The sequence below is a fragment of the Rattus rattus genome, chromosome 3 (assembly GCF_011064425.1).
Source record: "Rattus rattus isolate New Zealand chromosome 3, Rrattus_CSIRO_v1, whole genome shotgun sequence".
Classification (NCBI taxonomy): Eukaryota; Metazoa; Chordata; class Mammalia; order Rodentia; family Muridae; genus Rattus; species Rattus rattus.
In genome coordinates, this window is record NC_046156.1 from 11657361 (window position 1) to 11682032 (window position 24672).

General features: G+C 43.8%; 1 protein-coding gene across 30 annotated transcripts in view; it reads left to right on the forward strand.

Moving 5' to 3' along the window:
• The first annotated feature begins 6194 nt into the window (after nt 1–6194).
• Nucleotides 6195–24672, forward strand: part of Adgrl2 (adhesion G protein-coupled receptor L2) — a 493623-nt gene continuing 475145 nt past the window's right edge. For all 30 annotated transcript variants that reach the window (XM_032897155.1, XM_032897173.1, XM_032897166.1 and 27 more), the window contains exon 1: nt 6195–6288. The gene's annotated coding sequence lies outside the window, so the exon portion shown is untranslated. The remainder of the gene's footprint in view (nt 6289–24672) is intronic.

Here is a 24672-nt window from a genome sequence, read left to right on the forward strand (position 1 = left end):
AGGCTGGATTGTTAAACTTTTTCACGCCAACTCAGGACTTTGCTAAGATTTTGGGAAAGAATAGAAGTGGGCACAGATATAACCTTATCTCCCTTTTGGTTCCTGTAGCAGCTCTGTGAGCTTGTTTGGTTAGCATTCACCCTCTGAAGTATAATTATTTCCATTTCAATATCCTCCTGTTGCTCTGAGAACAGAGTAAAAAAATCTTTAGGATCTTTTATCCAATAAATTTGTCCTAGATTTCTTTAAGCTTAATCCCCACATACCTCTGTCTAAATGCTCTCAAATCATGATCTTTCCTGCTCATCCCTGCACACTCCTGCTCACTATAAAGGTCTTCATAAACTCTTGAGTTTCCACCATGTATGAAGTTATGTAACTGAAGGTTACTGCATACACAATGAACAAAAAAATAATTTCAGAATCAAACAGGTTTCTGGCAATGCTGGCCCAGGGTGCTGGCATCACATGGTTTCACTGAAAGCTTGGTTCTGAACACAAAGCATACACAGTGTACTGTACATGCTTTCGTACCCATGTCAACAGCAAAGCTTCCTGAAGCTCCACAGCTTTCCTATTGGCTAGTTTTACATCAACTTGACACAAACTAAGTCATCCTAAAGAAGGGAGCCTCTGTACAGAGAATACCTTCGGAAATCTGGTGGCAGGCAAGCCTGTAGGGCATTTTTAAAATTATTAATTGATGGGGAAGGCCAAGTCCATTATGAGTGGGACCATCCCTAGTCTGAGCAAACTTTAAGAAGGAACCCAGGAAGAAGTACCCCTCTAGGGCTTGTACTCCTCTGAACAGTACCCCTGCATCATTAGCTCCTGCCTTTAGGTTCCTGCTCTGAATTCCTGCCCTTACTTCCTTCAATGATGGGCTAATACAATGTGGAAGTGTAAGTCACATAAACCCTTCCCTCCATGTATTAGACAGGGTTGTCTAGAGGAACATAACTTATAGAATGAATTCTAAATATATAAATATGTATGTTTAATATATTTTATATCTATATATCATAATAAATATATGGATTTGTTTAAATGAATATATACTTATAGTTATTACTTATATTTTTATATATTTAAACATATAAATGTATATTTAGAGGGAGAGAGATAGAAGAAAGGGATAAAGAAGATTTATTAGAATGGTTTACAGGCTGTGGTCCAGCTAATCCAACAATGACTGCCTAGTTTTTCAGTCCCTGAGGCTGGGTGTCTCAAATGGTCTTCAGTGTATGCCAGAACCCCAGAAGTATGTGCCCTAATGATAGTGAAGGAATGGACTTGCTAACAGAAGAAAGAACAAGGAAGCAGGTAAAGAGATACAGAGCTTCCTTCTTTCACGTCCTTCTTAAACAGCACAAGGCGTGATGTTTTTCCATCTCAAATTAAAGGTTCATTAAAGGATTAAATGTTCCTTCCTGTCTCAAGGATCCAGATTAGAAATAGCTCTTCTCAATTCAAATGATTTAAATAAGAAAAAATCTTCACAGGCGTGGCCAGTTCTTTGGTGTTAGTTAATTCCATATATCATTAAATAGACTACAAGAATAGCCATCGGGTCTCCCCAACTTGCCTCAAACTCAAATCCACCTGCAGCTGCTTCCCAGCCAGGTGCTGGGGTTAAAGGTCGTACCGCCACCACCTGGCTCTGACTTGGGCTTCCTTAAACCAAATTATTATACTCATTCTGGCCTAAGACGAGGATGGGATTTCCAGTGGTTTCTAAATATATATTAGAAAGAGCCGTAAATATATTGCTCCCTATTCGTGCTCCAGGTTTCTATGAGGCCATAGTCCTAGCCACTATAAAATGACAATACCAATGGTCGGTGGAAAACGCAGAAGCTGCCTCGTGTCCTACAGTGTCAGATATGGCTTAAGTTTGTGTGTCAACATAAATAACCCATCCGTCTCATCAGTATCCAGCCCTGCTTTGGAATTTAGAAAACGATGAAATTATTTGTATAAGAAAAGATGGGCTTACAGCATGTCTAAGACCTATTATCAGTAAATGCTTGATTTGCATACATGTTTTAACTCTAATTTCTATTGCTTATGTACTGGAGATTGAACTCGGGGCTTAGCACATACTAAGGCAAACTCTCTACTATTAAGCTATACCCCCAGTTTTCATTTCTCTTTTACGTCTTCAGGCCTAGGAGGCCATACAATCTTCTTGGGTAGAACAAGATCACAGGGGGAAAATGTTTTAAAAACCCTGGTCTCTGTCCTGGATGGTTTTATATCAATATGACCTCTGCTTCAGACACCTGAGAGGCTGAAACCTCAGAAAATGGCTCCATCAGGTCAGGCTGAAGTCAAGCAAGCGTCTCAGATCTAATTGCTGGTTGGTGGAGAAGGCCCAGTACATTGTGAGCAGTGCTATCACTGGGTTCTATAATAAAACAGTCTGAGAAAACCCTGAAAAGCAAACCAGTGAGCAACACTCCTCCATGGCTTCTGCACCAACTCCCTCCTCCAGGATCCTGTCCTGTTTGAACTCCTGTCCTGACTTCCTTTGGTGATGAACTGTGATGTAGAAGCGTAACCCAAATAAACTGTCCTCCCCACGTTGCTTTTGGTCAAGGTGTTTCATCACAGCAGAAGGTACCCTAACTACAATAGTCTGTATGAATTTCACTCCCCTAAGGTAGGGTAGACTTCCATGAGAGCCTCTCCCTTTCCCACGAAGGCCAGGCACCTCTTATAAGCTCTTCAGCACTTGTTGAATGTGGAACGTACTTATTCTGCGTGCTCGTATTTGAAAACTATCCAAACTTCCTCCCACTTCACCTGTGTTTCTTAGGCCTGGTGTACAGTCAGCTTTAGCCCTAAGACTGCGGACATTCACCTCACTAAATGAACCATGAACACGTAATCTGTGGGATGTTTTGTTTTGTTAAGAGCAGTTGTTCTTTGGGAAAACTAGCTCCTTCTGGGCTGAGTGTGGAACTCAATAGTAGATTACTTACCCAGAATTGAGGCCCTGGGTTCAATGGACAGAGCTGCAAAGTCAACAGGCAATCCCCTCCTTATCCACCGGTGCACTTATAAAGTACAAGAACTGGGATGTGTAGCTAAACTTGGACTTCGCCCCTGTGGTGCCTAAGGCATGGTCTTTGAGGACAGCAAAAGCTTCCCCGGCTGTGCCATGGAAGACAGCAGAGTGGAATTGGTCCACCTCGATAATTGTCCCTGTCCTTCAAGGGACAGTGCAGAGAGGGAGGAGGTTTTACCACAACAGAGCAGGGGGGGGGGGGAGAAGGGAAAGAGATGCACATGTTCAAGGCAAAGAAGTTTGCTTAATGTTTTGGAAGTTGAGCATATCTTTATTTGAACGTAAGGCAAACTGCATGTTCGCCCATTTCGTTTGAAAGGCTTTTCACTTCGCCTTTCCCCCAGATGAGAGAATGCCAGATGCACTTTTCCCCTCTAAACTGGTACTATTTTAATTCTTGAGATTTTTTTTTGTGAATTGTCTACTCTTCTCTGTTCTTGAATTCGGCAGGTAAAAACGTTGCTTTAGTGTCCTTGGGGACTTTCCTGTTAAAACCTTCTCCCCTACAGGGCCTATTTCTCACGAGGGTTTTACAGTCTTGGTCTTACATTTGCAAACACACGGTATCACAGTGAATCAAGTAGTTACCTGCGTTAGACTTAACATACAAAGGAAGCGCTGGTGTTTGGAAGTCGGAAATTTCTTCAGAGAGAGTAATTTCAAATCTTGAAGAAAGCAGGACCCAGGTGCATGTTAATCTCAGCTGCATGGGAGGCTGAGGCAGGGGAATTGCTGAACTTGGGTGTCTGTGGCCAAGCTTATTGAAAACATTGTTATATGCAAACGGGCATGTAATGCGTGCTCCTGGGACAGCCCATGAACTCACTGTGGAACTCAAGATATGTACTGAGCTTCTGATATAACCAGTTCCACCTTCCAGGAGCCGAGATCACAGGCATGCAGCAGTGTGCTGCATGCAGAGCTGATGTTAAGGCTTAGACTCGACCTTTACCCTACTTGGCAAGCACTCTACAGACTGAGCCACATCCCCGCCCCCACTCATCCCCCATTCTAAGACCAACCCTCTGCCCCTTTCACCTACCTGATTCTATCTTGTGTTCACACCTATAAAGTCCTCATTTATCCCTTCAGTTCATGGCGGACTTATCGTATCATACTTACGCTGAAATCTCAAAATTTCTGGTCCCTGAAATCTTCCTTGTTCCCTCTCAACTGATCTTTACGTGAGACAAAGAATGAGAGATGTATAAATTTACTATCATACTTAAATTCAATAAATAACCTCAATTTATACTAATGAGATGGGACTGTAGCTGACCGGAAGAAAACCTGCTTAGCAAGTGTAAGATCCTGGGTTAATTCCTCAGCACCGCGGATATTAAAATAAAATATATAAAAGGTTAGCCCATCTCGGATTCCTGGACTTTAGAAAACCGCCAAGGAAGACTTTTTATTAGAAAGTAGATTCTCGCACAGCATCTTGATTAACCTCATTTCTGTCTCAGACCAGAGATGCTGCTTCATTTTCTGCTACAGATTGGAGAATCGCTTGATAGAAAATCCATCCATCTACACATGGCTTAATTAGGAATGAATTTTAAGTATTCAGAACCTACATATGATACTTTGGCTCTCAGAGACAGAAGGGAGCATGAGAGCTGGAATTAGTTAGCGGGCTGCCATCCCAGAGCGTCAAGCAAGATAGCCGCCTAACTTTACCGTCCCCCTCCCAAGTTAGCAAGGAACCACTGACAAGGTGCTTTAGACTAGAGTAAGAGCAAAGGAAACAGACCTTCCTTAGTGACTCCTTAACTGGTCATAGCTACTAAAAGTGCAAGTCGCTTATAGGAAGGCTAGGAGGGAGGAGAGAAAAAAGGATGAACCTAAGAGGCAGACATGATGGTGCACCCTTCAATCTCAGCAGTTCAGTGTCTGAGGCAGTAAGTGTGGAGAGTTTATGGACAACTTGCTACCTAAGGAGACTCTGTCCCAAATTAGAAGAAGAAGACAGGGGTCAGGGGAGGAGGAGGAGGAGGAGGAGGAAGAGAGGGGGAGAGAAGGAGGAAGGAAAGAAGGAAGGAAGGAAGGAAGGAAGGAAGGAAGGAAGGAAGGAAAGAAGGAAGGAAAGAAGGAAGCCATAACTATTCATTTGCCATGTAAGTGGGATCATTTGATGATCTCCCCTTAGGCATCTATAGGTTGCTGTGAGTATAAGGAGTTAAGAAAAGATTGAAAGGTTTGGAGAGGCTAAGGGAAGCAGACAGTAGCTACTTCAGGACAAGGTCAGCTGCCACTGTGTAGGAACTATCTTCCCTTTCTTCCACTGGGGAGGAACTGGCTTTTTCCTCAGGAATCCCATGGAGTTGCTTTAGAACCTTGGCTATTAGCAACGGACCACCCAACCAGACAGCGTGCCTTCCCCACACACCTAACAGAGTCAGTGGTTCTCAAAATCAATAAAGTTAACTAAAGAACTCTGTGTGTTTTTTAAAGAATCACCACTTTGAATCTGAAGGATAGAATTATTTCAGAGGAGAGACTCCCCCCAGTGTATTAACTATTTCTTGAGTTCCAGTTGCCTTTCACATTTCCTAGCTCCTGTGTTTTGGCGTATCTGTCTTCTCCCTACCCATGGAGACTGGACTTCTGATTCACCCTCCCACTGGTGTCTGATGGAGGAGCAGATGTCCAGACTCCTGGGGTCAGAGTTGGGCCCTGGTCCTCCTGTCACTCTGTACAAAGAGAGGGGTTTTGCAGCATGGTGTCAGCTTTCTGATGTCTGGCCCGTGTTTGGATGTTTGAAGTGAGCAGGTGGTATCAATGGCTGCCTAATGACTGAGATAAGAGTGAAATTGACCTTCTGATTAACAGGTCTCCCTAAGTGGGTGGCAGCAGGCTCCTCCCTCCTGGGTTCGGTTACATTGTTCATTTCCAGGACTCATTTGTAGCCTTCGCTCTCTTCACGTGAACTGATTGCTCAAACACCAGATACAAACATGGTGGTTCTGCTGTCCGGTGTCCCTTGGTATTAGTAGCTGCCTTCATCCCTAGACTCTGAAGCAAAACACCGAATGTGCGGACAAGAGCACCTTCCGTCCTCTTGATTGTTTTTTTTTTTTCTTTCTTTCATGATGAATTTGAAACATTGAGTGTTTTGTCTTTGTTCTAGGTGGCAGGCTACCTCCTCTAAACTCCGGAGCTCACTCCGAAGACTATGGAGCCTACATAGTTTCTAAAGATAAACGATGAATTTCAAAGTAAGTCACAGGATGGTTTTGGCTACGGTGTGAATTCAGTCATCATGGATAAGGGTGGTGTTTGCCTGTGGGTGATTCTTCTAAGTTGTGACCTTCAATGAGCCTTTGCGTCGAGGTTAAATGTGGTCCCGGGTAGAACTGAAAATCTGAGTCACTGCACGTGCGGCTTCTTGTTAGTCGCTCTGCGCTGGCCGCCTCCTTTTCTCTGCGTTGGACAAAAGGATTCTTAGGAAGGGAGAGTGCGCCTGCCTTGGAATGTGAGTGGGCATCACGAATCCCAGTTAAGAAGAGATGAATTAGCACTGCAGGGAGCAAGAAGCCACCACAATGCATGCCTTTGTAAAGGGACAAAGCACCTCAGCTGGGGCTACTTTTCCCAAGGACGCTAGTCGGGGAAGGATAGGCTGAAGGCTTTTAGAGAGGATGCTGGTTGATAAAGCGAGGTGCGATGAAGTCCTTCATAATAGGTTCCTTGGGTCTAACCCACTGGTCGTCACTGCCTATTGCTTTCCTGGTTAAGAGTAATAATTCCTAGAAGCTACCGCTCTCCCAGACAGTGGTCAGCTCCACCTGTAACCACCGAAGGCCTAGGCTTTTGCACCAAACTGAATTTGAATTTGTATTACTTTGATCTCCCAAGTAGTGTTTCTGCCATTTTCTATGGTGCTTCTGCCCACGTAACTACAGGACTCAGATTTCCCCTCTACAAAATGAGAGAAATACGGGAAAAATTTTGTATCGGTAGACATGGGCTGTGAACCCATGTGATCAAGCCAGTAGATTAGGAACATTTGTAATATTGCTGGGTGGCGAGCATGAAATTTATTGATTAACTATAGTGTTCATGTTGTATCGTCTCTGGTTGTCTCTGACGCTCCACGCCTAGAGGCTGCAAACTTGGTGGTTTTCTGTATTACTGTTATCAATAGTTGTGGATATCATGGTTAATAATAGAATGAATTTTAGTGGAATTGGTGGTGGTGGTGGTGGTACTGGATACAGCCCAGTGGTTCCCATGGGCTAAACTCTCCCTAACCATGTGAGAACTATTAAAGAAAACCAAACTCCCAAATCCCTCTCTCTTCAAAGGAGTAACAACATGCATTCCAGGGAATGTCGGGAAGGAAAGTCATCGCCATCCCACTGCTGGTGAATGTGTGCTGGTGAACCCTAAGGTGACAGAAGGGATCATGGGATCCGAAACTGGGTTTCTATCCTGCCAGCACATGGTGCAGTGGGAGAAGCAATTAGAAGGCTCTTTGCCATCTTGGAAACATGTGAACATCCATTGGCATAGCCTTTCAGTAGGCTGAATGAAAAGGAGCCTGCAAAACAAAAAGGCTTTCAGGGGAGCGAAGGCAGTGCTTCCAAATCACAGCAATGATTATGACCACCATTAGAGTTTAATGAGCCTATGGACAGCTAATGACTTCATCTCTCCAGTGGGCCTGCCAATCGCCTGTGTGCCTATGCACACTCCTCCTTCTCTCCTCAGGAGCAAAATCATGGTGCTGTGAGGCCAGACAAGACCAAGTCATTGCTTGACCCCACCGTGCTGCTTTCCTCTGGGGACTGGAGGTCCAGAGGAAAGAACACTGGGGCAGCATTTTTAGAGCCTTAGACCGCCATCAGGAGTCAATACAAAGGTCATTGACCGTCAACTTCTTTAGGACCTACACTCCTCATCTCTAAATAGTCCTTGGCCATTGTCATGCTGATGACCACACAGGGATGAATCACATCCTGTTTCCAAAACGACATTAAATACAGTATATGCTACTGAGATGTTTGTGTGTAGAAATACCATCTATTTTACTTAGAATGTATTACGAATGCTATCGTTTATTTCAGACGTATCTTCATTAGCAATTCAAGATAAAATGATATTATAAGTTTTAATAAGGGGTCTATTGAGCTACGGAAAACTATTCATTATAGTAAGAGCTAAATCGAATCAGAGTCATCTTGATTAGCCATACTATTATAATTTGTGTATGTGTATATGACCCCGGGGTTTTAATTCTGGCTACATATATGCAAAATACGTCCTCTGCCACTTAGCGTCATATAAGCCTGATACTCCAATCATATTCACAAGGGATAGCATTAATATTCATTGTCAAAGGCAAAAGTTGGCAAAACAGAGGTGATAGCCACAAGTCTTACTAATAGGTTATTTATAGGGGAAAAACATTTTCCATAAAAATAAAAGATGATTTTCTCCTTCATAATTCTGAGATACTTCCTTCATTGTTTTGTTTTTAAAAATATAACCCAGTATATACCGTGTCTTTAAAAAAAAAACTAGAATATATTGGTAGCAATGCAACTATACAGGATGCAGTATTAGATATTAAAACAACGCTTTTGCCGTGCTGCTTCAGAAATTCTAAACTCTACAGCAAAGTGATCAGGCATCATTTCCCAATCTAATGCTGTCTGTAAACTGATCACTATGGCAACAGAAAGGACAGGGATGGATGCCTGTTCAGTCAAGGGAGCAGGTTGGGCTCTAGTCCCAAATTGGTACTGTCTGAGTGATTTAGAGTAATTAGCATTTATCTGGCTAAGATTTCTGACATAAGTTTAAGAAATGGTAAAAAGGAACCTCGAATTTGAAGGATGATATTTAGAGAAAAACTCTTAAGCAACAAAAATATTTAGCAGACTGTAATACGCAGTTGGTCCTGAGTCTGCTGTCTGTGGCTCATTAAACATCGAGAGTAGACAGTTCGTAATTTGATTCTTCGGATCTTTAGTTGCTTTTTCTATTACTGCGAGAAAACACACTGACGAAGCAGTGGAAGGAGAAGGGATGTATTCAGACCTACAGTTCCATGTTGCAGCTCATCACAGCATGAAGCTCAGGAAGCTGAGGGAGCTGGTTGCACCACAGGGCAGAATGCGATGAGTATCCCTGCTCAGCCCATTTCCTCTCTTTGTGTATAGTCCAAATCCCAAGCCAAGGTCTGGAGCCACCCACAGTGGGCAGGCGCTCTCGCAACAATTAACCCAGTGGAAATACTCCCCAACAGATGTCCCCAGCCCTCCACCTCCCAGGTGACTCTCAACCTCATTAAGCTGACCGTTGAGATGAACCACCACACTCCAATAAAAACATGTAAACTAGATCTTTTTGGTTTCATGCAGAGATCTCTGTGATTTATTTGTACAAATAAAATCAACATATAAAAAATATTCATAGGTAGCCCCCCCCCAAAAAAGGGATGTTCAGCCAGAGGAATGAATTAGTCTATAAAGCCTGTGTGTTTCTTTTTAAAGTTTTATAATTTATGTATTTTTATTTTGTGTGCCTTGGTATTTTTGCCTACATGTATATCTGTGTGAGAGTGTTAGATCTTGGAGTTACAGGCAGTTGTAAGCTGCCATGTGGGTGTTGGGATTTGAACTTTGGTCCTCTGGAAAAACAGTCAGTGTTCTTCTTAACCGCTGAACCAACTCTCCAGTCACCAAAGTCTTTTTCTTAATGAATAGCGTTTATATGCATTGTACTTTGCTGGGAAAAACCGTAAGGGATCTCATGCTTGCAAATGCTGTCTCGTCATTCAAAGCCAGGTGGAGGAGTTAACTGAGTTGGGCAACTCATTGTGGAGCTCAGGGAGTCCCAGTCCGGAGTCTTTAACCCCTCAGACAAGGAAAAGGCCTAAAAGACATCCATGAAAATCTCCAGCTTAGTGGGAATCGGGGCCTCCTCTCGGGGGTCAGCAGAACTGATTCTAGGATGAAGAAGGGAAATCCCCTTCCCAGACGCAGGTACCTACACGTTGGCTTTTCAGTTATACATGTGTGCTGTTCACAAAACCTGCTTGCTATGGTGCGAATGGGAAATGTTTCTCACAGACTCATGGGCTTGAATATTTGGGCTCCAGCTGCTATTCTGTATTGGGGAGCTGCAGAGCCTTGAGAGGTGAAGCCTCACTGGCGGACACAGACGACTGCGGGGTGGGTCAGTAAAGGCTTTAACTTTCCTCCTGACCACCAGAGATGGGTCTGCTCTCCAGTTAGGCAAAATGTAAGCAAGGCGCAAGCTCCTAGGACCGTGAATTGAGCCCCTATTGCCGCATGGATTTTCCCAGCATACTTGCACGTCCCTTCAAAGGTGACCTCAAATCAACTGCCCCATTGTAAGTTGCTCCTGTCAAGTATTTGAACACCTTGGCTGACTCAAACCCAAGGGCTTGGAGACCCATCAGCTACCAGTGTCCTCCGCTAAAGGCTGTCTCCTTCACTGTCCCTGCTGGCCTATCAGGCTGCCTCCTACTAGTGTCTGACCTACCTGAAGGATATCTCTTAATAAAGCTGGGACCACTGACCATATCACTGTTGACTCTGTTTTGTGCCTTTCTCTGCCCATTAGCTCTTTACCATCTAAGGGAGGGGGGGCAGTTTTCTTGTGTTAATAATACAAAACTTGACCCATACAAAGAAAACTAAAACTTTTCTGTTCATGGGGCTCCCGCCTTAGTTACCTAAGCATGTGGGAACCTGAAGTAGGAACACAAACATTTGAGGGTCTTCTGTCCCATGCAGCGAGTTCCAGGACAGCCTGGGCTGTAGAACGAGACCTTTTTCAAGAGGAAACAACCAGCAAACCACCTTCCCCCAAACAAAGCACAAGGAAGCAGAGTCTGTCTCGCCATGAAAGAAAAGGTGAACAGTAGTTGCTAGAGACCAGATAGAGCTACAGGGAGGTTGTTGTAAGGAGCAGAAGGATGATGTACCGAATTTAGAATCCACTTCAGTATTTTATAGCACCGTGAATGAGTTGTCGGCTACAACAATCTGAGGTAAATCTCCGGGTACTTAAAACAGTATGAAAATTCCCCACGTAGAACTTACAACCCCTTGAGGAGAAGGAGGTATCATTGCCCCACCGTGATAACTACAGACTAACTACATGTATGGAGTTACGATGCTGTCCCCTAGAATGTACAGATATTGTCTTTCTTCATGATTTGTGATTTGCGTTATGTGTGTCACATATGTGAGCATATCTTTGTTCATTTGAGTGGGGCCAGATGAGGATGCTGGATCCTTTACAGCCAGAGTCACAAGTCATTGTAAAGTGGCCTGATGTGGGTGTTGGGGACCAAACTGGTTCTCTGACAGAGCATCAAGCTTTCTTTTTACCCTGGAGACATCTCTCCAGGCCTGAAATATTCTGTCTTAATACTTCAGATAAGCCGAGAGGTGGAGATAAAATTCACTGTTTAGCGTCTACTTACATTCATAGGTTCCCATATCTACTTCCGGCAGACAAAAAAGGAAATAGACAGACAGGCAGGCAGACAGACAGACAGATGGATGGACAGACAGATAGACAGATGGATAGACAGACAAGCTAATTAATCTTTAAAAAGCCAGTGAGATACTCAATGAAGGAAGGAGCTTATTGCCAAAAGTTCGATCGCCAGTTATCACAGAGGGGAAGGGAAGAATGAACTCCCAAATGAACGTGATCCCCTGACTTTCACACGTGAACACAGGCAGACACATGAGCACATGTATGTGCACACACATAGGCACACACGTTAAATAAGTTAATATACAAGAAGAACGTTTTTAAAATCAGACTGAGTTTCTAATGACATTAGAAATCACATTACCTATTTACTGTGTTGAGTTTGGTGGGAGCCCACCATTACACGCTCTAACTTGCATACACCTCATGCAATTCTCACAAAACATACATTAAGAATAAGAGACCGTTCTCAGCGTAGGCATAAATGAAGTTCAAAAAGTATAATGTAACCGAATGTAGCAACTACATAAAGTGGTGGATCTAGGATTGGAACCCACGTCTCTCTGTGACCCAAGGCCAGCCTCTTTAAGCACAGTTCTCTTAGCCTCTTTCCAACATGCTTCATTGTCTAGTTATGTCTTCTCTCTTTGTTCGGGTACCAGGACGATGACTGGGCTGACAGTTTTATTGCATGTGTGTACATTAACATCAACCAATACTTGCCATTCTGTCCCATGGAGTCAATGAACATCTTACAAACAGATGAGCTACAGAGTCAGAAAAATCAATGACTCCGGGAGCGAGCGAGTGGATTAGGAGAGTGAAGACAGTCTGGGCTTCTCTTGGAGGGAAAGTCAAAGCCCCCAGGTAATGAGACAGACCCAATGCTGATGACTTAAGGCAGAAACACAGGCGTCTGTCAGGCTAGGAGTCAGGTTGCTGTTCCTCATTCCATAAACTGATTTCCCAGTGGATTTGAATAATTTCAACATTGAGAAGACAAAAGACTGTCTGTGGTTCTTTGTTGTTTAGTTCAAGGCCAGTTTCCCTTCTACTTATTGTCCTTTTATTTGGTTAACTCCTCCCGATTTCAGTTTGCCAGTTGCAACTTTGTGTGTGTGTGTGTGTGTGTGTGTGTGTGTGTGTGTGTATGTGTGTGTGTGTGTGTGTTATGCTGTTACACACAAACCCCTCTCCTTGCTAAGGAGTGGTCTTACAGTTCCCCCCATGTCTATCAAATCTTCCTTGCCCGTGGCCTTCTGATCAGGAGCCCTGATTTTGCCCGAAGCCTTCTCAATTAATTAAGTATAAAAACACCTTTGCACTTCTATGGAAATCTCCTTCCCTTCTAGCTCGAGGCATCACCGACAGTAAAACGGATTCATTTTGCATCCGCAGATAATTCAGTGGTGGGATTCATGGTTTCCATTGATCCCCTTCTTTCTACTTTTCAACAATAATGGGACTACTGCTGCAGGGAATTTAAAAATATCTAAACATACAAGAAAAACCGTGAAGACAATCACTTCTGTCAACACGCAACAGAAGTATTTTTTAGCTTTCTGCTGTGTTTCTAGTCCTTTTCTCGATTCCTGCTATCTTAAGTTACTGTAATCAGTAGGCTAGACCTGAGTGGTAGCAGCAGCAGCATGTGTGCTTTGTGTGCACAGGGCCTTAGACTCAAACCCAGAAGTGCAAATAGATTACACACACACACACACACACACACACACACACAGAGACACACACACACACAATATATGTGTGACTATATCTTGAATCCTACTTTCTCGTTCCTAAATTTAGACAGTCTAAGATTTCCTTTTCTCAGTTATAAGAGCCAAGTAGACAGCACATGCTTTGGCTGTTAAAGGGCCTGGTGTAGCCCTGACTCTTAGAAGCCTTCAAGTATCCATAGTTCTAAGTTTGTTGAGGAAAAAAAAAAACCCCTTAACTTCATACAGCCAAGCGTATAATTTGTGTGTGGCTCTCTTTGCCCATCACGTGCTAATTCTGAAATCATTTAAGACAGTTTTTAATTACTTAGAAACTAAAGAATATATTGATATTGGATTATATAGTGCATAATAAAACAAAACACCTCTATTCTTCATTCCCAAATTAAGTCGTAGGTGTTTTTCAAGTCTCTTTTGTGCCTTACGGAATGTGGTCCGTGTTCTCTGTGGGGGTGGGCTGTCTCTCTCAACCATATTAGCTATATGAAAAGTCAGATTTTTCTGGTTCACCTCCTACTTCCCAGCTATCTAGCCTGCTTCATTCCCAGCCCCATTAAGACTTCATCAGTTTTAATCTGGTGAACATAACCCTGCATGAAAACTTAGCTTTCTCTGTTCAAGCAGACTTGCCCAAGATTTAAAATTCACTTTTTGATCCATTGGTCAGCTACAGAGGTCTTTGCCCCTATTCCATTGCTGTTCTACTCCCACAGATTAAAATACCTGATCGTTCTACCCAGGTTTAGATATTTGTCTTTTGTATTCATTTAATAACCAAAATGTAAGGACTCCAGCTTCCTCAGAAAGCAATTAGAATGTGACCGTCCAAAGCTGGTTTACACAGCTTTTTTATGGGAAACCTTGCCCTGGGAGGAGTCCTGGAGACAAAGCCTTTCCCCAGCTTAGCCACAGCATGTCACCATGGGCTGCCTGTAAATCACTTTCTTCTTTTGAAGCAGGGTCTCCTTCTATAACCTAGACTGGCCTGGAACTCTTGAATTCTCTTGCCTTGGCCTTTCACATGCTATGATTTTAGGCCTGAGTGATTACACCCCACTTTTAAATATAATAACTTCTTGGTTTTGTTTTGTTTTGTTTTGTTTTAAATGTACTATGCTTGGAACTGAATCAAAGTTCTCCCTCACACATGCTAGGTAAGTGCCTCACTATTGAGCCATGTCCCAAGTCTACTATTTGTAAATTAATAAATGTATCTATTGAATTACAATAAACAAAAATCGAAAAACAAAGCAAAAAACCAACCAACAACAACAAAAAAAACCCTTCTATTCAAGGTGAGCTAAGGCTTCCCCAGAAGACACAAGTGTTTCACAGAATCTGAAGGCTACACTAGACAGTCTCCAGGTTAGTGCCGGATCCTAGAGCTGTGGGGAAATGCTAAGTGTAATTGTTTTAGTAGATTCCCAGAGAAGGTTAGGACAGTCCCTTCTGAACATCATCAAGGCTAAACATGAGAACTGAATAGCTGAAGAGAGTGGATGTTCCCCAGGCCACTGGGGTTCGGGAGGACAATCAGAGACGCCTGCACAATCAGGAAAACACAATATTTTAAACCACAAACATTGCTCATCAGGGCCGATCGTGCCAGCAAGAGATCTGCCTTTTATTTATGTCTAACTGAATTCCTCTTGTTTTGTGCTACTTGATGGTTCCTTTGCTTTGGGAGCCTGGGGGACAAGGCGGTAAGGGGTGGGTAGGGAAACTGGAAAGAGCCGTTCAAGAGACAGGGGTGTGTCTTTATAGGAGGAGGGAAAAAAACCCTGACCAATTCCACAAGAACCACAGCTGATTAAATCAACCTCCAAAACATGCAATGAAAAATACAGAGAAACCCAACTTACTATGCTCTAACATAAACTAATCATTGTTTCATTTTCTGGAAACCGTACTGGCATCAGGATGGGGAGTAGAAGAAAAGACTCTAAGAAAAACAATGCCACAATGCCATCTCTCTCTAAAGCGCTGCATTTCCAGAGGAGCACAAAGCCAGACTTCTCCCTTAAGGACTCAGTACTCAGCGTCTGGAGCCTGCCTCTCCGTAAGGGCAGTCCCTTGAGAGTTGCAGCAAGGGGCGCCTGCACGCATCTGCAGGAAAAGGAAACAGAAACATTTATGACTTTCGCACCACCCAATATACACAAAACACATCCTCTCCTAATCCTTGTCTATAAAACTTTATTTACATAGTTATAAATTGGGAAATCTCCGGCATAAATTCAATGTCTATTAAATATACAGTCTTTCCATGAATGGGGACCGTGGCAGGCCTGGTTCTTTTCTGCTTTGCTTAGCAGCCCAAATTAAGAAATGATGGGGGGGGGGTGCAGGCTGGAGAGATGGCTCAGCATTTAAGAGCTCTGATTGCTTGCTTGTACAGAGGACCTAGTGCCCAGAGTGGCTCACAACCATTTGTAAATCTAGTACTATGGTGTCCAACATCCTCTTCTGGCTTCCCTGGACACTAGATATGCGCCTGGTGCACTGACATAACCGCAGGCCAAAGAGGAACGCACACCAAGTAAAAGTAAACAAACCCAGAACAAGATCAAAAGACGTGATAGGGAACCCATATTTCTCAGAGTCGCTCTTAGCCATTTGTGACATCATTGGCAATGTTGTGACATCCCTTAAGGACCCAAGCACGTGAGCGTTCTCATGTCACTTGCAATTGGATCAAGGGGAAAACTGAAATGAACTTGCAATGTCAGGCCCTAGCTCAATTGTGGAGGAGGAAAAATAAATCTTCCTTCGAAGGCAACGAAATCAATCCCCAGTTCAAATTAAATTTGGGCCATTCTGTGAAGCCCCGAGACCCGGCTCCAAGAGTGATCAGTACTTACAGACGCACGGAGCAGGCAAATCGTGCTTCATTTAAAAGAAATTGAGTGAGGATTACTGACAGAGAAAGTTTGATGCTGTTTTGTTGTGAATTAAAGTTAAATCATGGTGTCGTTGGCTCAGTCTTACATCTCAATTCTGGCTCCTTGGCTCTCCTCCCCTTACCTCCCTTCACAGCCCCTCCCCCTTCGATGCTGCGGGAGACTTTTGCCTAGCTAAATTTCTGTCTTAATTTCATTAGAACCGTGTCCTGCGACTGTGCCGTAAGCATGCTCCGTGGATGTCTGTCTCATACAAAATTTAGCTGCAATTCTCCCGGCATGAAATACCTTGTTCTGCACGAACCTTCTGTTTGGTTTGCTGACATTCTTAGTGGGCTCTCATGGTGATTCATTATCTTGTGATATAGATTTCCAAGTATCATCTTTGTATTGATTTTTATATCTTTAATAACCACTGCACAGAAGATGGCTCCACTGGTGTCATTGATTGCATCAAAAATTCAAGGCTTACAGAAAGACTAGAGGGCTAATTGGTGGCAGTACATTTCAGACTTGATCTTAATGCAGCCTTAATCTTCCGCATTAAACCTACCTGAAGGCTTCCTTCTCGAGTCAATGAGGACAGGTTTAGTGCCTCCTTGAGAAACACCTGGAGACACTACACGCGAGAGAAGGCTGGGCTAGATGGACGGCAAGCTTGAAACCATCAGCTAGGAAGTCCTTAAGCTACCGGGTGAATGCAATCTGTCACCAGCCCCTCCACACAGAATCCATCATAGCTTTTTCTTTCTGGAACCTCTGCCTCCACCAGGGGTTATCTTGGCCATTGTGGAAACGTAGCTATTTAAAAGAAGCCCTCCTTGCTCTCCAGCACAGCTTCTTACTGTGTCGCCATTCCCCAGTCTCCTAACAGACATGATCTCTCTGTCATTTTTCTTGGGTTGGTGCCACGGGGTCTCATGTAGTCTAAGCTAGCTTCGGATTAGTTATGGTGCCAAGGATGACCTTTGAATTCCTGCTTCTCCCTGCCAAGTGCTGGGATCATGTGCTTGTACCGCATGGCCCAGGTTATCTGGGGCTGGGGATAGAGCCTAGGTTTGTACAGGTTAAGCAAAAACTACTGGCTGAGCCACCTTCCTAAATAAATAAGCATCATTTTCCCTTTTATTAAAAATAGATTCTTTTCCCACATAATATATCCTGATTATAGTTTCCCTCCATCTCCTCCTCCAAGTTCTTCCCCAGCTCCCCTCCCACCTGAATCAGCTCCCTTTCTGCCTCTTATCAGGAAAGATCAAGCTTCTAAGAGGTAATAATAAAATATAGCAAAGTACAATTCGATAAGATAAAAACCATCACATTGAAACTGAACCAGACAAACCAAGAGAAGGAAAAGAACCCAAGAGAAAACAGAAGACTCAGAGACCCATGTGTTTGTGCATCAAGGAATCCCACTTAAAAAATAACTAATCTGGAACCCATCATATATACACAGAGGACCTGGTACAGACTCATATAGACCCTGTGCGTACTGCTTCAGTCTCTGGGAGTTCATATGAGCTCTGCTCATGTTAACTTAGAGGGCCTTGTTCTGGTTCTCTATCCCCTCTGGCGCTCACACTCTATTTCCGAAACATATAATTCTTCTGTGAGTTTTAAAAATAAATTTAAAGGACTGGGGAGATAACTCTGTTGGTAAAGTATGTATTGTAGTAGCATGATGACCTGAGACGACCAGTAACACCCACATTAAACTTAAAAAAGAAAAAGCTGAGGGGAAGGGTCAAGAAAGATTGCTCAGCTGTTAAGAGCACTCCTGGGACTTGCAGAGGACCCAGGTTCAAATCCTAGCACCCCACAACGATCCATCTGTAACTCCAGTTCCAGGGGCTCAGACATCTCCTTCTGACCTCCAGAGGCTCCAGACATGCGCGCAGTGCACATACACCCATGTATGTGCATGATAAATAAATAAATCTGAAGATAAATGAACCAGGCCTGCTGGCGCTTGCCACAGAAGCCCGCTGAGCTCGATTTGATCTCCAGGACCCACAGAACGATGAAGGGGGAGAATAGAGTTCACATGGATCCTTGACTGCCACAGTCGTGTTATGGCGTGCACACGCATGCACACACACACACATGCACGTACACACACACATGCACGCACACGCAATACACATGCACGCACACATATACTAACACAAACACATATACACTAATAACAATAAATAGTAACACAGTAATAAGACAGCATTACATGTTTTGAAAAAACTAAATATAGAAAGAGATGAGTTAAGATATAGGGGTAGTGCATTTTATGCAGTGGGTTTTTTTTATATAATTAGGTTTTTAGATTGCTATTTATTTACTGGGATAGAGTCTCAGGTAGCACAGACTGGCCTCCAAGTGAGTACAGCTGAAGATGACCTTAACATTTATTGGTGGTGGGACTGAACGTGTGCACCACCACTGCCCAGCTGACCTTTCTCTTCATCTTCCTTCCTTCATGTCCCAAGGCCAGGGTCACAGGCCGGCCCCGTCTCAGCTCAATGTACCTGGTGCTGGGCTTGAACCAAAGGCTTGCATATGCAACATCCTGGCTTTACTCTTCCGAATAGCCCAGGGAGGACAGCTAGTTAGTGGAGACTAACCAGTTAACCGTTTCTGACATTGTTTTCTTTTCCTTTTTCAAAAGGATTGAGTATTCTCCACCGTCATCAAGGATCTGAGTTTGTATTCATTAATTCACACTAATGCTATCAACAGTAATTTTTCGATCAGTAATCAAATAATTCATATAGAATAAGATATCCAGGGCTGAAGCATATATTTACATTTTTTTTTACTTTGGATTAAATGTATCCTTCTCTTTACATGGGAACATTTTATGTAGCACAGACTTTCCAGGGTGGGACCGACACACATGTGCTCGTGCCCAGCTGAGCGTTTTGAATACTGTGATCGCACATAGAACACTCTAGAAGAGACATGCGGATGCGTCAGTGGTCTCGGCTCCTCCCTTTCGGCCTACAGCGGGTATTTGTGACACTGCATGGAGGCCCTACACCACACCACAGAGGCTACACCTTGGAAACTATTGATCCCATTACTGGGAGAAAATTACATGTGCTTTCTAATTTGGAGCTATGGATCTGACAACGTCAAATTATAAATTCAATGACCAGTGGGTGAAACTGGTCTTCTCAACTTCCAGCCCAATCATAACAACAACTACCGGGCGTGCAGCCATTATGGTGTGCAAACAGTGTGGTCCTGGATTCTTACAAAGACTCAATCAGAGAAAAATTGTCACCTCCCTTTGTACATGAGAAAGCTCCAGCTGAGCAAAGCTGCAAAAATTCATAAATTCTGTCATTGCACCAAACAGACACCCTCCTTCACTCTGCAAGTGGCCTTGGGTCAATGGTGGATAAATGTTTTTTAATTTGTTTGTTGTGGTGAGGTTCCTTACCAGGAGATCTACCCTCTAGAATTACTTTAAGGGGCTTGGGCTATGGCTCAGCCACTACTGTGCTTGCCCAGTATGTAAGAGGTGCAGAGCCTGATTCCATCCTTGTACAAATCAAGCACAGTGGTGAGGCCCTGCAGCCCAGCACTTGGGAGGTGGAAGCCAGAGTGTCAGAAGTTTGGGGTCATTCTAGGCTACACAGTGGGTCTGAGGCCAGCTTCAGCTACACGAAAGCCTGTCTTTAAAATGAATGAATGAATGGATGGATGGATGAATGAATGAATGAATGGATGGATGGATGAATGAATGTTTGATGGGGCAGTGGCTTTATTGTTGTATTGTACAATGCCCTACAACCTAGATCTAGAGCGTATTTGTCTTACAGAACTAAAACCTCACACCTTCTTTGTGGTAATGCTCCAGCCTTCAGTCTACTCTCCACCCCTTGAGTCAGAGTTTAAATAAAGTCAGAATGGAGTCAAGCAGGGCTTCTCCTCTTACAACCGGCCTGTTCCATTTAGCTTAATATTCTCAGGGTTCACCTAAGTCATGTGTTGCAAGATTCCAGTGTTAGAAGCAAAATAGCTTCCGCTGTGTGCCCTTGCTTTGTTTCTTTATCTGAACACCCAGGTTGTCCGCATGTTCTGCCTTTTGTGACCTACGCTGCAATGGGCAGGAGAGTAGTTTTCCCTATAGCATCCTAATTTTAATTCATATAGGCAGATCTGTTTGACCCAGCAGTGCTGGGCCATATGGTGACTGTAATTTTAATTTTTGAGGGAAACCTCATACTGTTTTCCACAGTAAATACAGCATTCTGCATCCCTAGGAACAGCCCGCAATGCTTCCTGCTCCTCCACATCTATTCCAACACTTGTCTTCACTGTTTTGATGATAGCCAGCCTAGGAGGTGTCAGGTGAAGACTCACTGAGGTTTTGATTTGCGTCTCCCTGGTGTTCATCAGACAGAGACTCTCTCTGCTACCTGCTGACCATGTATGTGTGGATCCTGCCACTCTGCCCCGTTTCCTTTGCCTGAAGAAGGAAGTGTTGGCATTTAGTATGGTCTCACATACACGTTGTCTTTTTGTTATACGCATGTGAGGGTGTGCATTCCTCAGGCTAAGCTCACTGGAAAAGAAATTTGCTAAACCCTTTCGGTGTGCTTTCTTTACCATAAGGCACTTCATTCTTCTTTATACTTGAACATATATCACTTCTGAAAGATTTAAAAGGTAATACTATAAATGTGTTTTGATCATTCTGCAGCCATAATTAAGCACCCCAAAGTCTCCCATATCACTTTATATAATGGACAGGAAAGTAGTGGCAGCGTGGGAAGCAGAGGGAGCAGCCCAGGGGTAACGGCACGAAATAAAAGCTGGAGTTGAAATTAGCTGGGGTTAAGGAGAAGACCCAGTTAGTTAAGCACATGCCTTCAAGAGAAAGAGCATGAGCTCTGACCTCCAGAATCCACTTTAAAAGCTGAGCATGTTGGAGTGAGCCTACAGCCCAAACAAAGAAAGATGGGAGGCAGGGATGGGTAAGTCACAGGAACTTCAATGGCCAGGCTACTTTAACCTTCTTGGTGAAGTCACAAGCCAATGAGAAACTCTGTCTCAAAAATCAAAGTAGATGTCTTTTGAGGACTAACACCCAAGGTTGCCTTCTGACCTCCTCGCATGTACTGTGCATGTATGAAACTGCACTCATGTACACACAAACATGTGTACACATTACACACACAAGGAAACTAGCCATTAAGCACCCGTCCTTGTAAACAGCAAGGACGAGCCCAGGGGGAAAAGGGGAGGGGAAAAGGAGAACATTTCTCTGTGTAGGGGCAAGATATGCACACAGAGGTGTACTTACATTAGCCAGAGGTAATGGCCGCTGCTGGCCCAGTCATCAGATGGAACGATTGGGATAAAGTTATGAGGCAAAGTACACTGTCTACTTTTTATTAACTCTTCCCATGGCCCTTGCTTACATCAACATCTTGTTCCCAGAGTGTTATAAGGATATTCACTAGTTGTTTAAGGACGTGGCCTTCAGTCAAAGGTTAAGTCAGCCAACCATATTCTGAAAGAGGAAGAAGAGCGGGAGAAGAGAGAGGGGAGGATCATGAAGTGAAGGAAAAGAAGAACAAGAAGGAGAGGAAGAAGAGGGGAAGGTGAAGAAGCAGCAGCAGGAGTTAAGTTTGTGCTTTTATCTGCTCCAAAGTGTTATCCTGTTAAAGAAAATCTAGAAAGACGCAAGCATATAAACTATGAAGAAAACTATGAACGATGAAGAAGAGTGGACAGCCCTTGTCTTCAGATGTAGGTGGAGCTGTGTGGGACCCTCCTGCCATGCCATCTCCACCCTTCACCAGAAACCTTTAGGAGTTTCCACCCTGGTAGAGCAAGCAGGATGTTGTTCAGTTTAAGTCAAATGGGAGAATCCAGAAGTTGTGTTTGGCTCCTGTTAAACTTGGTTTCTCCTCGTTTATTTCCCTCTTTTTTTTTAAATGTTTCCAGTGCTCTTCTTTGTGAGGCTGTTTCTGACGAACAACTTCTTTTTTCTAAAGCACTTGGGTGTAGGGGGTAAGCCCTGGAAACCAGATGCTGCCGGCACTGAAAATTGAAAAGAACTCCTGCCCCCCTCCTCATCTCAGTCACCTGTAACAATGTGGGGAACAGTTGGGTCTTGTTTTATCAGGGATTCTCCTCTTTTTTTGTGTTGTGAGCAATTCCCTTAAAATAGCGAGGTGGGTGAGGAGCGAAAGAGCCTGAGATGCACTAAGTCCCTAGCAACCAGCTCAGCAACAGCTCCCTTCTCAAAGCGGCACCCAGGCTGGGTGCTAAGAGGAAGGTGTTCCTAGGTAGTGTAAGCTCTTTAGGGTAAAGATGTAACGTCCTTGCTGATTATTGGTGCAAACAGAAATGTCACAACTGTTGTCCTTAGAAGCGAATGGAAGGAAAGCCTATTGTTGATCTAGGACTCGGGGGTTTTTCTAGATGATTGAAAGCAGGGGTTGGCTTATGTTCCTTTCTTCCTCCTCTCGAGTCTCTCAAATGCATGCAGAGCGAAACAAACCCAGTTCCTGAGCCTCTATCCGGAGATGAAGAACGTCCCAGCCACGGTCATGCTCACCAGTGTGCGACACGTTGGGCTGTCTCAGAGCGGCTGAAACTGATGGCACTGTCATCTGAGGAGAAGGCTCCACAGGCGTGACAGCGGCAGTATTTACTCCCCTTTCTTCTCAGCTTACATGGAACACAGAGTCAAAGAAACCGTGCCGGCCTGCATCCTTTCTCTCTATTCAGCACCGCCTTCTGCTGCTACCGCCTGCTCATTACTGAGCCCCAATTTGTACACACAAGCCACCTCCCTGCCCCCAGCCGGCTCCAGCAGTGTGAAAAGAGAAGAGCCTCCAAGTTTCTGGGCAGCCCATCCGTTTGCGAAGGTTCATTTTAGCTAATCCAGACATCCCGCACGGCGGGGGGGAAACTGCTGTATCTAGTGAAACAAGACCATGAATAATTAAAACTCTGTTATTAATGAACTTCCAGTCGTTATGTAAATGAAACTGATTTCGAGTCTAATTTGTCAGCCTGAATTCTTTTTTCTGTTCTCCCTTTGTCTAGGACATGAACTCATCATAATGGACTTGATAATAAAATACCAGTAGACGTGCTGTGTGCTGCGCCCATCTGAGTTAGAGCTTTGAGCGTGGTTAATTGATACAGTTACTCCAGGACAAGTCTATAAGGCTCTGTATGGCTGTATGTCTTAAAAGCTATTCCCTTTCCCTCTGACAGGACGGCTGCCCTCTGAACAGTCCTCATTATCATTTACCTTGCCACGAGGGGTGGCATACAATTACTGAGGAGCAAATAGTTTCTTTGGTGATCTCCGTGATGTCCAAAGACAGCAGGGTTCAGAGAGGTCCGAGGGAAGGGAAGTCTGTCGTCATCTTGGAATGACAAATAGCCACCAGGGAGAGAAAGAGAAGAAAAGGAGTAATTGACTAAGCGCAAGCCTACTATGTCTAGTCTCCTACTGTTCCACCATCAAATGTCACTCATGCTATTGGTGGCATTGTCCCAAGTGACAGCCTGATGTCAGTGCTCCCATTTCGCCGTCACTGTCTGCAACCCTTGTCCCATTCGGTGAAACCTTCCAGTATTAAAGTAGCAGCCTCAGGTACCACGGGCTGATTTCCTCCTTAGTGGGAGATAGTTTACACAGTCGCAGAACAGTAACGGTTCTTGCCACGGAGAGATTTTTTTTTTCAGTCGCATCAGATGTTTAAGGGTTTGCAAAGCCTGGGATTTTGAATCTGAATTTTAAGAATACATCTTTGTTGTGAGGGGAATGTAAAATTAAGATATGAGACATTAGAGTTTGGAATATACCACATGATTCTTATCTCTGGAAATATATATATATATATGTATATATAAAGATGAACCATATATTAACATAATTTTACTAGTTTGACTAGATCTGCTACCTTAAATCACTAATTTTGCTTTGTCTTTGGAAAGAAAAAGGATTTTGATGCAAAAGAATCCTGTGTTTTAAGCCACTGGCGCTAGTGACCTTGTTCTTGCTAATTTGGTAGGCTTCTTGCCGTGGGAATCACGGTATACAGTAATATTACAAACTCAAAACTTCCTTAGATGTCGACCTGTGCCCACCAGGAGAAAGCCGCAGAGCCTCCCACGTGCGTCTGCGGTTCCTTGGTATCCCAGAAATCAGAGCAGTGGCTCGCATGGCCAAGCTCCCCCGGGTCGCTCCACACCCTTGCTTTGTTTATGCTTCTGAGGAATAAACAATCCCCTAAGCATCTCTGTCCCAACAGTGAGGAATGGGAGTGCCAGGGTCTGCTGAGTGATGTTGCCGAGCCCAGTAGGGAATCTCTCATTAGAAGCTTATTGCAAACCCATTCTCCATCACCCAAAATGCTCTAGACCCTGAATAGAAAATGGGGAGGATAAAAAATTTAGAAGGGAAGATCGTACCCTCAGAAGCCAGGGCGGGAAGAGAACGTCCAATTAGCCAGTA